Source organism: Budorcas taxicolor, chromosome 14 (genome assembly GCF_023091745.1).
Source record: "Budorcas taxicolor isolate Tak-1 chromosome 14, Takin1.1, whole genome shotgun sequence".
Lineage (NCBI taxonomy): Eukaryota > Metazoa > Chordata > Mammalia > Artiodactyla > Bovidae > Budorcas > Budorcas taxicolor.
Window position 1 is genome coordinate 8619736 of NC_068923.1, and position 11817 is coordinate 8631552.

General features: G+C 41.6%; 1 pseudogene; it reads right to left on the minus strand.

Annotated features, from left to right (window-relative positions):
- Positions 1 to 1937: 1937 nt before the first annotated feature.
- On the minus strand, positions 1938 to 3372 carry LOC128059086 (endogenous retrovirus group PABLB member 1 Env polyprotein-like; annotated as a pseudogene).
- Between the last annotated feature and the right edge of the window lie 8445 nt (positions 3373 to 11817).

An 11817-nucleotide genomic window follows, 5' to 3' on the forward strand; every position in this document is an offset into this window, starting at 1 on the left:
GTAAAGGGAAATATACAGTAAATGTATCAGAACAATTATTTATATAAAATTACTAGGGAAGCTTAAAGACAAAAGAAGTACCATCATCAATATATACAGAAACCTTGTGGTAACCACAAATCATAAATCTACAATAGATGCACACACAAATAAGAACAAGGAGTCCAGGCATAGTGCTAAGGTCATTTTCAAATCACAAATATTTCAAATCACAAAGAAAGTTAACAAAAGAAGACAAGCCAGAAGCAAACAAAACAAAACAAACAAACAAAACTAAAAACAAACAATTACAACAAAATTACAAAATGGCTATAGGTAAATAATTAATAAATACTTTAAATATAAATGGATTGAATGCTTTAATCTAAAAAGATAGAGTTGCTGAATGGATACAAAGATAAAAATCATATTTATGCTGCTTACAAGAGACTCAGTTCAGATCTAAAGAAACAGGGAACTAAAATGAGGGGGTGAGGAAAGGCTTTCTTATGCAAATAGAAAGACAAAGAGAAGTGTGATAGTAATAATCATATCAGACAAAATAGACTTTAAAACAAGGGCTGCAATGAATGAAAAGGAAGGTCATTGCATAATGACAAGGGACTAAATTAATAAGATATAATGACTGAAAGATTTGACAGTTGTAAAGATATATGCCTGCAATATAAGAGGAATCTTCTCCAATGGCTCAGCAGATAAAGAATCTACCTCTAATGCAGGAGATACAGGAGACAGGGGTTCAGTTCCTGGTGAAAGGTTGTTGTTGAATTACGCAAAGAAGCCAGGATTCTTGGCCCCCAGAAGAGAAGAATTCAATCTGGGGCCCGAGACGAGTCTTGATCACTCAGAGCTTTTGTGTAATAAAGTTTTATTAAAGTATAAAGGAGATAGAGAAAGCTTCTGACATAGGTATCAGAAGGGGGCAGAAAGAGTACTCCCCTGCTAGTCTTCAGCTGGATCTTATATAGTCACTAGCAGTCTGTTAATGAAAGAAAGGAATGTCTTAAAACTCAGAATGGCACCAGGCCCCTCACTCATAAGATGCATTTGGGGATAATCTTGGCACTAAATGGTTCATGGTTAATCACCATAAAATTATTAACTTGAATCTTGAAGAAGGTCAGATCACCATACAAATAGTTTCATTTACATAGATTAGAGGAACAATATGTGAGTATAACAGACTGGTTTGTCAAGTAGGTTCTGAGCAAAGAGGGGGAACCAACTTGAAGACAGAGTTTGGGGTAAATGCATAGTACATTATCATAGCTTAAGACAAACATTTCCATAAGAAAAAGGCATTAGTTATCTCTAGGTTTGAGAACAGTTAACTTCAGGTGAAACCAGATGTCATTATGGCAACACAGTATTTTAAGAGAAACCTCCTTTTAAATTTGTATAGAGAAGGAAATAATATCGCTAGTTTGTTTCCTCCTACCTCTTAAGAGAGAGAAAAATGTCTGACACTTGCAGGCGATTTCCTCCGTTTGGAGACCCCTGGCCTTCCTGCCTGTTACCCTCTCATTCCCCCCTTTTCTTTTAGGAGAATTATGTTGCCTAGGGAAAAGGGGGGAGAAGGCAATTGCACCCCACTCCAGTACTCTTGCCTGGAAAATCCCATGGGTGGAGGAGCCTGGTGGGCTGCCGTCCATGGGGTCGCTAAGAGTCAGACATGACTGAGCGACTTCACTTTCACTTTTCACTTTCATGCATTGGAGAAGGCAATGGCAACCCACTCCAGTGTTCTTGCCTAGAGAATCCCAGGGACGGGGGAGCATGGTGGGCTGCCGTCTATGGGGTCGCACAGTGTCAGACACGACTGAAGTGACTTAGCAGCAGCAACAGGGAACAGGGACATCATTCTCATTCCATAACTGCTTCCAAGCTGAGAAGGGGTGTTGTCTCTAAATTGGTGAGGCAACATATTCTCCTAATCCTCACATTGAGGATATCTGATCCAGGGTCCCTAAATAGTAGTGAGAGGAAGCTTCTGCAGTAGCAGGAATTTGCACAACCATTTGTAACTTAAAAGCTTTCATGCGGCTAGAAACAAATTCAGTTATGCACTTACAGATGCAGGGAGCAAACAGCAAAAACAAAACAATCAGAATTATTGTAATTAAGATAGTTGTCCACCATGGGGAACTAGTTAATGTCTCCCAAAGTGAGGCAATTGAGGTTTCAGGAGTATCTATGGCCCCAATCAACTTGTTCATGTGTTTAGTAAAATGAGTAACCTTCGTGCTCATATCAGGTATGTATGTACAGCATTGGGTATTAATAATAGCACATGTTCCTCCTTGCACAGCTGTCAGGATATCTAAAGCCAACCTGTTTTGTAAAACCACCTTTCTAATTTGTGCTTGTTCAGCATTAAGAGCTGAAATAACCTTTTGAGAATCTTGTAATGCCTCTTGAGTAAAATTAGTCAAAGCATCCACTCGTAGCATAACATCTGTAGTTGCCAAAGAGGGAACAAATACTGCAGCCAAATAATCATACTAGTGAAATACAAACCTTGCCCACCGAGTTTTAAGATGGGGTAAATAAGCAGGCTTTTCTGGAAGCTCTGAAAATATTAAGCCATGAGCAAAGGCTAGACCCAGGGTGCATCTCCCTATCCAACCAGGGGGAAGCCATGCCCATAGATAAGAGCCACATATCCAATAAGTCCTATTTGAAGCAAGCCAGGGTGACTGAGATATTCAGTCCCAATTAGTGCCTGGCCAGACAAAGGGAGGACTTGAACTGGGGTTGGAAAACACAGGAATGATTACATTGCATATTTCCTGAGGCAAAAATCCCAGTTGTTTCCAATCATTGTAATTAAATTGTTGTCTAACTTTTGGGGATGGCTCTGTTTGTTCCCAGCATACAGGGTCAGTAGATATTAAAGGTCCTTTTTGCAGGAGTTGGCCATATAACCTCATCCCATATTTGATACACGTCAGGTAAAAAACCATTAGATCTAGACCTATTTGCCTTATGTGTAGCAGAATATTCATTGAACCGAGACAATGTATAATCTAAATAAAATGTCACATTATGTCCATAGTTAAAGTACAAAGTGTTGCACCAGTCCATTTTAGAGTTGGTAGATGTCATCAGATGAAGAAGAGGCATCACAACTGATTGTTGTCGAAGGTATTCACAGACTTGGAGAAAGTATTTTCCTTGAAGTGGAGATGTCCACCACGGGAAGCCTTTCACTGAGGAAGAGGAGAGTGCTCCACAGACCCAGCAGTTAGACCGATTGTGGAATGCAGTGTAGGAGTGAGCCCAGGACAGGAAGGCATTGTCTTGAGGATCAAATGGCAGACATAGGATATTTGGAGTCAGCAGAAGTAAGCTCACATAGGTTATCAGGCCCATCTGAAAAGTAAAAAGTCAGAGCATAGAAAGTAAAGACATAAAAAGATGTCACTTAGTTTTGGTCAGGGTGCTACCTCTTAACTCGAGTGTGATGTACCCACAAATCAATTCCTGGCACTTTGACAGCTGTGGGAGAAGAAAGAATAACCTGGTAAGGGCCTTCCCAGAGGGCCTCAAGGGATGGGCTCCCAGATCCAAATGTTTTTGTTGTTGTTGTTGTTGTTGTTGTTTTATCAGGACCTCAGTTCTTGGCTCAAATAGAGGCTTTCTTGACTCAGAGGCTGGGTCAGGAGTTGTCTCCCAGAGTTCTGTTAATGCCTGTTGAAAAGCTGAGAGCTGAGTTTCATAACTAGTTAATTCCAAGGCTTCAGGGTCTATAACAATGTCTGGGCATAAGAAAGGCCTTCCTTAAATACATTCAAAGGCGAACAGTCCCTCCTTTTTAGGGGCAGTTCGAGACCTCATTAAAGCTATGGGTAGGACTTTAATCCAATTGTCCTGTGTCTCTTGAGTTAATTTGTGCAGATGTTTTTTGATAATGTCATTAACTTTTTCAACCTTTCCTGAGGATTGGGGTCTCCAGGAACAGTGTAAGTGATATTCTATCCCTAGAGCTTTAGATACCCCCTGAGTTACAGCACCTTTAAAGGCGGAGCCATTGTCGCTCTGAAAGCTCCGTGGCAGCCCAAACCTGGGGATAATTTCATGGTAAAATCTTTATAACCTCCTTAGCCTGTTCATTACGACAGGGAAAAACCTCAATCCATCCAGTAAAAGTATCTACCCAAACTTGTAAGCAGTAGTATCCATTAGCTATTGGCATATGAGTAAAATCAATTTCCCAGTCCTCTCCAGGATACTTCTCATTTGGTTGTAATCCAGATTTTGCTAGCTTTTCAGTCTTTGGGTTATTTTCTGAAAAAACCTCACACCTTTTGATAATATTCTTTAAAGTTTTCATTACATTTTTACCTTCAAATGAACGAGAAGCCATTTGGTAAGTACTCTCTGCATCCAAATGAAAACTCTGATGTAAACACTAAAGACTTTTCCACTGAGCATTTTTAGAAATTATTAATCGTCCATCCTCAGACTGTAACCATCTTTTATCAGCAATCTCTGTCCCTCATTTTTTATATCATTTTAATTCTTCCTCAGTATATTGTGGTTTTTCCTGTTCCACAGGACCTGTCCAGATCATAGGCGTCTGAAGTGAAGGGGTTTCGTAAAGTGCCACTTTTCTGGCTTGACAGTCAGCCAGCTGATTGCCTTTGGCTACTTTACTGCCATCCCTGCTGTGTCCTTTGCAATGCATAACAGCTACTTCTTTAGGACAATATATAGCAGTTAAAAGTTTTTTTGATCTCTGTGAAATGCTTAACAGGTTCTCCTGTTGCTGTTTTAAACTGTCTTTCTTTCCATATTGCAGCATGAGCATGTAAAGTCAAATAAGCATATTTAGAATCCCTGTAGATATTTACCCGCTGCCCTTTGCTTAACCCTAGAGCTTGGTCAGAGCCACAAGCTCCGCTAACTGAGCACTGATTCCCTGGGAGAGAGATTTTGCTTTCAAAACCTGTTCAGCAGTCACAACGTCGTAACCTGCTTTATGCTTTCCATCCCGAACAAAAGAACTGTCATCTGTAAATATTTCCATGTCAGGATTGTCTAATGGTGTATCCATTAGATCTTCCCGAGCTGCATAGTTTAAAGTTAGAAATTGGGAACCATTATGATCAGGTGTTTCCTTTTCTTTTTCAAGAAGGAAAGTGGCAGGACTTAAATTTCCACAAACTTTGAGCTTAGTTACAGGTCCTTCTAACAACTTTGACTGATATTTAACTGTCTGTCATCCAAATATTAACCTTAGAATTTAAGATTCCACTCACATCATGAGAAGTAAGTACAGTAAGGTTTTGTCCATTAATTATCATTAAAGGTTCAGGCGCTAATAAAGCTGCTGCCCAAATTACTCTTAGACAGTGGGGCCACCCACGTGAAATTACATCTAATTCTCTGCTTAGATAAGCAATAGGTTGCTGGTGAGGCCCTCCGGGTTGTGTCAAAACTCCCAAGGTCATACCTTTTCTTTCAGTGACAAACAAAATAAATTCTGACCCTGTGGGCAAGCTCAGAGCTGGAGCTTGCAGGAGAGCAGTCTGAAGAATCTTAAAATCCTTTTGAGTTTCTGGAGACCAAATAGTTTGTCAGTTTGGGCTTGCTGAGTTTCAGCTATAAGTTTATATAAAGGCCGGACAAGTTCCCCATAACCCAGAATCCAACTGCGACAGTAACCTGTGATTCCCCAAAATCCTTTCAATTGTGTTAAAGTCATAGGTAGAGAATGATGTAGTATAGGCTTAATTCTCTCAGGGCCTAAGGCTCTAGTCCCTTCTGATATGATTAAGCCCAGATATCTAACTGATTGTTGACAAAGCTGAGCCTTTTCTCTTGATGCTTTGTAACCACAGCCTGCCAGAAAGTTTAAGAAATCTTCTGAGGCTCGCGAACGAGCTTCCTCTGTCTCAGCACAGAGCAAAATATCATCTACATATTGTAACACCACCGCTTCAGAGCTATTAAACTTTGTAGATCCCATGACAAACTTTGTCCAAATAAGTGAGGACTGTCACGAAATCCCTGGGGCAAAACTGTCCAGGTTAACTGAGAAGCTGGCTACGTAGAGTCTTCAAAGGCAAATAGAAATTGATTTTCTTCCGCCAAAGGTACTGAATAGAAGGCATCTTTCAAATCAATTACTGAGAAATATTTGGCTCACTCAGGAATTTCAGCGAATAGAGTATAGGGATTAGGCACCACGGGGTGTAAAGGAACTACAGCCACATTTATTATACATAAAACTTGAATTAGTCTCCATTTACCATTTGATCTTTTATACCCAAAATAGGAGTGTTGCAAGGACTTTTACAGGGGATTAATAGTCCCTGCTCCTTTAAATTTTCAATGATGAGTTTTAATCCTTTTTTAACCTCAGGTTTCAGTGGATACTGCTTCTTATGTGGAAATAAGTGTGGGTGTTTGAGCTTGACAACAGGAATAGCATTTTGTGCTCAACCCACAGATTTTCCATCAGCCTATACTCTGGGATTTACATTTTGTTCAACTAAAGGAAGAGAAATGGAGGGCTCTATATTCATGAAAACAGAGGCATGGACCTTGCTCAGTATATCCCTCCCCAAAAAGGGTGAGGGAGATTCTGGCACGATCAGAAATTCGTGTGAAAATAGCACAGAATCTCAGTTGCAAGATAAAGAATAACTGAAATAATACGTTTTGGCTCGTCCAGACAGTCCCATTATGGAAGTGAATAGGGAAGAAAGTGGGCCAGGGGCTTCAGTAAGCAGAGTAAGTTGCCCAAGTATCTAAAAGGAAATCGATGGACGGGCCCCCCACAATTATTAATACCCGGGGTTCCTCAGGTGTAATTAGGACGGGAGCTTGTGTGGGGACCCCCAGGCACATTCAGTCCTGATTGTCTTGAGAGTCTGACTCTGGAGACCTACACCTCTGAGGGCAGTCTCTCTTCCAGTGTGGTCCTTTGCAGACCAGACATGGAGCCGGGGCGCCTTAGATGCCTGAGGGTAATCACACTTGAGGTGCCCCTCCTTTCCACAGTAATAGCAAGCCCATCCCTTTTCACCTGGGTCCTTCTGGGCATCTTTCTCAGGCTGTTTAAGAAAGTTTTTCATAGTCATTGCAAAGGCTTCTGCCTTTCCCTTTGTCATTTTTGACTTTCTTTCTTTTCCTCATATTCCCTACCATAATAGACTGTCTGAGCCAGTTGTAATAGAATATCTAAAGACTGATTTGGTCCATACACACATTTTAACAGCTTATGGCAGATATCTGGAGCCAACTGAGTGAGAAATCTGTCTTTTAAGATCATCTTTCCTTCTTCACTTTCAGGATCAATCTCAGTGAATCTGCAAAGGGCTTCTCTTAGTCTATCTAGGAATTTACCAGACACTTCCTTCCCCTCCTGTTCTATGTCTGCCAATTTGCCATAGTTTAAAGGTTTAAAACGTGCCTGCTTGAGTCCTTCAAGAATACATCTGACCAAAATGACTCTGATCCCATCTTCCTTTAGCTGTGTTGTAGTCCCAGTCTGGTTCTGTAGTTGGCATTGCCTGATTCCCAGTGGGGAAGGCCGCTATCTCATCCTCCCTCTTCCCTACTGATTCATTACCAAGCCATTCATCTCCATAACCAACTGCTTTTTCCAAAACTTCAGTCTTTGAGTTGGGAGTCAGTGTTTTTCCCAAGATATAATCACATCCTTCCAAGTAAGGTCATAAAGCAGAGTAACACCTTTAAAGGCTCTAATATATATTTTCTGGGTCCTCTAAATAGTCTCCCAGATCCTTCTTGATTCTTTGTATTTCTTGATAAGAAAACGGCTTATTAACTCTCATAGACTGATTATTTCTCCCAGTGGGTGTTTCATGAAGAGGCAACACCTTGTGTGGCTGTTCCTCAGTCGCTATGGCTGCTCTGCACATATGATCCCAGAGATAGATTGGAGAAACCCGTTTTTCTTTTTCTCTTTGTCTTCTGTCCTCCACCTCATCTCTTACTTAGATGGTCTGAGTTTCTACTGAAACCAGAGTAGTCTGAGGTCACACTGAGACAGTAGTTGTTTGGACCTCCACGTGGGCAGTTTGAATCTCAGTTTGAGTTTCCACTGAGACAAAGGCAACCCTTCTGAGGGGGGTTCTCTGGCTTTCAGTTTTTTCAGCTTGGAGCCCCAGGTATGGGGGCAAAGTAGGAGGACAAGAGGGAGCTGAAGGTTTCATGCCCAAATCTATATCCTTAGGACATAACTTTGGCATATTTCACAGAGAGAAAAAGGTCAACACATATGCTACCTCTACCAACTTCCTTTGCTCCTTACAGAACCAGTCTAATTGTAAAACAGTATTATACTTAAGAGACCCTCCAACTGGCCACCATTTGCCATCCTCCAATGGATACCATGGCCATGTAGTATCACATAGGAAGACCAGGTGTGTCTTCTTTAAGCCCTGGGGATCAAATCTATCCCAGTTTTTCAGTATACAGTTCAAAGGCGTGAGGCTGGAATTGTTAGCTCCCATCTGTAAGAGAGGAAAAAAAGGCGACCAGCGCCATTTTTCTAGAACATTTTCTAATGTTCTAGATGGGAGTGTAGACAGACTTTACACCCAAAGCTTTTCCTTCCTGGTCAGACTTAGTCCTTCCCTTACTGATGCAGGCGCTGTCCTCGTCCCTCCTGGTTCTACCGCTGAGATGGGGTGGGGATGTACCAGGGGTAGACCTGATAGCATACCTACCTGACGTCCAGCTCTTCACCGTTAACCTTGCTTGCCTCTGATGCCACCTGGGGTGCAATCAGAGTAACCTCCTGGAATGCCTCCCAAGCTAAGACTGCTGGGGGAAACATTCATCACCCGAGTGCCTGTGCACGACCCTGAGTATATTCCTGACCACAATAAGACCAATATGAATATAAAGCTGAGATGTTCTATTCAAGCATCACCACACCAATATAAGAGCCTCCTCTGATCCACTAAGAGCCAGTGTTACCAAAGGAAAAAAAAAAAAAAAAAAACCCATTGCAGTCCCCATCTGAGTAACCTTTAACCCCAGAGATGTTCTTGGAGCTAGAGCTCCATCTAACATCTGAATTTCTGATTCCTAGTGAGGCTAGGTGCTTTCTTGACTACCAATCCAAGTTTGGGACCTAAGCCACAGTACACAGTAACAATATAGAACACAAATCCCTTGAAAGTCTATGATCTGATAGATTAAGTTAATGCTTCTAATTACCAAGGAGTTATGAAATGGTCAAAGAGACCTAAAAGTTTGACTGAGAAAGGAAATTTCAGTCCACACACTTTGCCCATTTCTGGTTGGTTCCCAAAGGAGACATTGGGTGCCACTTGGCACTGGCAGGTCGGTATAAACCCCCAATAGGTTTCTGCCATAAGCTGTATGAGATCACTGTGGAACCGCAGAGCAGGGCTCCTCACTTGCTTCGTGCAGGGCATGTCATTCATTCACACAAGCACACCGTAGAGTTAGTAAAGCACAGCAGAAAATGTGTTCACTAAGATAACAAAGAACTAGAGCTCCAAGCATCCTTACCTTGTCCTGAAGGATCCCGGACAAGTCCCCAAGATGAAAGGTTCTTGTTGAATCACACAAAGATACCGGGATTCTTGGCCCCCAGAGGAGAAGAATTCAATCCGGGGCCAGAGACAAGGCTTGATCACTCAGAGCTCTTGTGTAATAAAGTTTTATAAAAGTATAAAGGAGTTAAAGAAAGCTTCTGCCATAGGCATCACAAGGGGGCAGAAAGAGTACCCCCCTGCTAGTCTTCAGCTGGATGTTATATAGTCACTGTTCAATTCAGTCCAGTTCAGTTGCATTGTCGTGTCCAACTCTTTGTGACCTCATGAATCTCAGTACGCAAGGGCTCCCTATCCATCACCAACTCCCGGAATTCATTCAGACTCATGTCCATCAAGCCAGTGATGCCATCCAGCCATCTCATCCTCTGTCGTCCCCTTCTCCTCCTGCCCCAAATTCCTCGCAGCATCAGAGTCTTTTTCAGTGAGTCAACTCTTTGCATCAAGGGGCCAAAGTACTGGAGTTTCAGCTTCATCATCATTCCCTCCAAAGAAAACCCAAGGCTGATCTCCTTCAGGATGGACTGGTTGGATCTCCTTGCAGTCCAAGGGACTCTCAAGAGTCTTCTCCAACACTACAATTGAAAAACATCAATATTTCGATGCTCAACTTTCATCAGAGTCTAACTTTCACATCCATAAATGAATATTGGGAAAACCATAGCCTTGACTAGACGGACTTTAGTTGGCAAAGTAATGTCTCTGCTTTTCAATACTCTATCTAGGTTGGTCACAACTTTTCTTCCAAGGAGTAGGCGTCTTTCAATTTCATGGCTGCAATCACCATTTGCAGTGATTTTGGATCCCCCAAAAAAATAATGTCTGACACTGTCTCCACTGTTTCCCCATTTATTTCCCATGAAGTGATGGGACCACATGCCATGATCTTTGTTTTCTGAATCTTGAGGCTTAAGCCAACTTTTTCACTCTTCTCTTTCACTTTCATCAAGAGGCTTTTTAGTTCCCCTTCACTTTCTGCCATAAGGGTGGTGTCATCTGCATATTTGAGGTTATTGATATTTCTCCTGGCAATCTTGATTCCAGCTTATGCTTCCTCCAGCAAAGCATTTCTCATGTTGTACTCTGAATATAAGTTAAATAAGCAGAGTGACAATATACAGTCTTGACGTACGCCTTTTCCTATTTGGAACCAGTCTGTTGTTCCATGACCAGTTCACACTGTTGCTTCCTGATCTGCATACAGATTTCTCAAGAGGCAGGTCAGGCGGCCTGGTATTCTCATCTCTTTCAGAATTTTCCACAGTTTATTGTGATCTACACAGTCAAAGGATTTGGTATAGTCAATAAAGCAGAAATAGATGTTTTTCTGGAACTCTCTTACTTTTTCGATGATCAAGCAGATATTGGCAATTTGATTTCCGGTTCCACTGCCTTTTCTTAAACCAGCTTGAATATCTTTAAGTTCATTGTTCATGTATTGCTGATGCCTGGCTTGGAAAATTTTGAGCATTACTTTACTAGCATGTGAGATGAGTGCAGTTGTGCGGTAGTTTGATTATTCTTTGGCATTGCCTTTCTTTGGGATTTGAATGAAAACTGACTTTTTCCAGTCCTGTGGCCTTTGCTGAGATTTCCAAATGTGCTGACATATTGAGTGCAGCACTTTCACAGCATCTTTCAGGATTTGAAATAACTCAACTGGAATTCCATCACTCCCACTAGCTTTGTTCATACTAATGTTTTCCAAGGCCCACTTGACTTCACATTCCTGGAAGTCTGGCTCTGGGTGAGTGATCACACCGTCGTGATTATCCGGGTCATGAACATCTTTTTTGTACAGTTCTTCTGTGTATTCTTGCCGTCTCTTCTTAATATCTTCTGCTTCTGTTAGGTTCATACCATTCCTGTCCTTTATTGAGCCCATCTTTGCATGAAATGTTCCCTTGGTAGCTTTAATTTTCTTCAAGAGACCTCTAGTCTTTCCCATTCTGTCGTTTTCCCCTATTTCTTTGCACTGACGCTGAGGAAGGCTTTCTTATCTCTTCCTGCTATGCTTTGGAACTCTGCATTCAGATACTTATATCTTTCCTTTCCTCCTTTGCTTTTCACTTCTTTTCCTTTCACAGCTATTTGTAAGGCCTCTTCAGAGAGCCATGTTGCTTTTTTTGCATTTATTTTCCATGGGGATAGTCTTGATCCCTGTCCGCTGTACAATGTCACAAACTTCCGTCTGGCACTCTATCTATCAGATCTAGTCCCTTGAATCTATTTCTCACTTCCATTGTAAAATCATAAG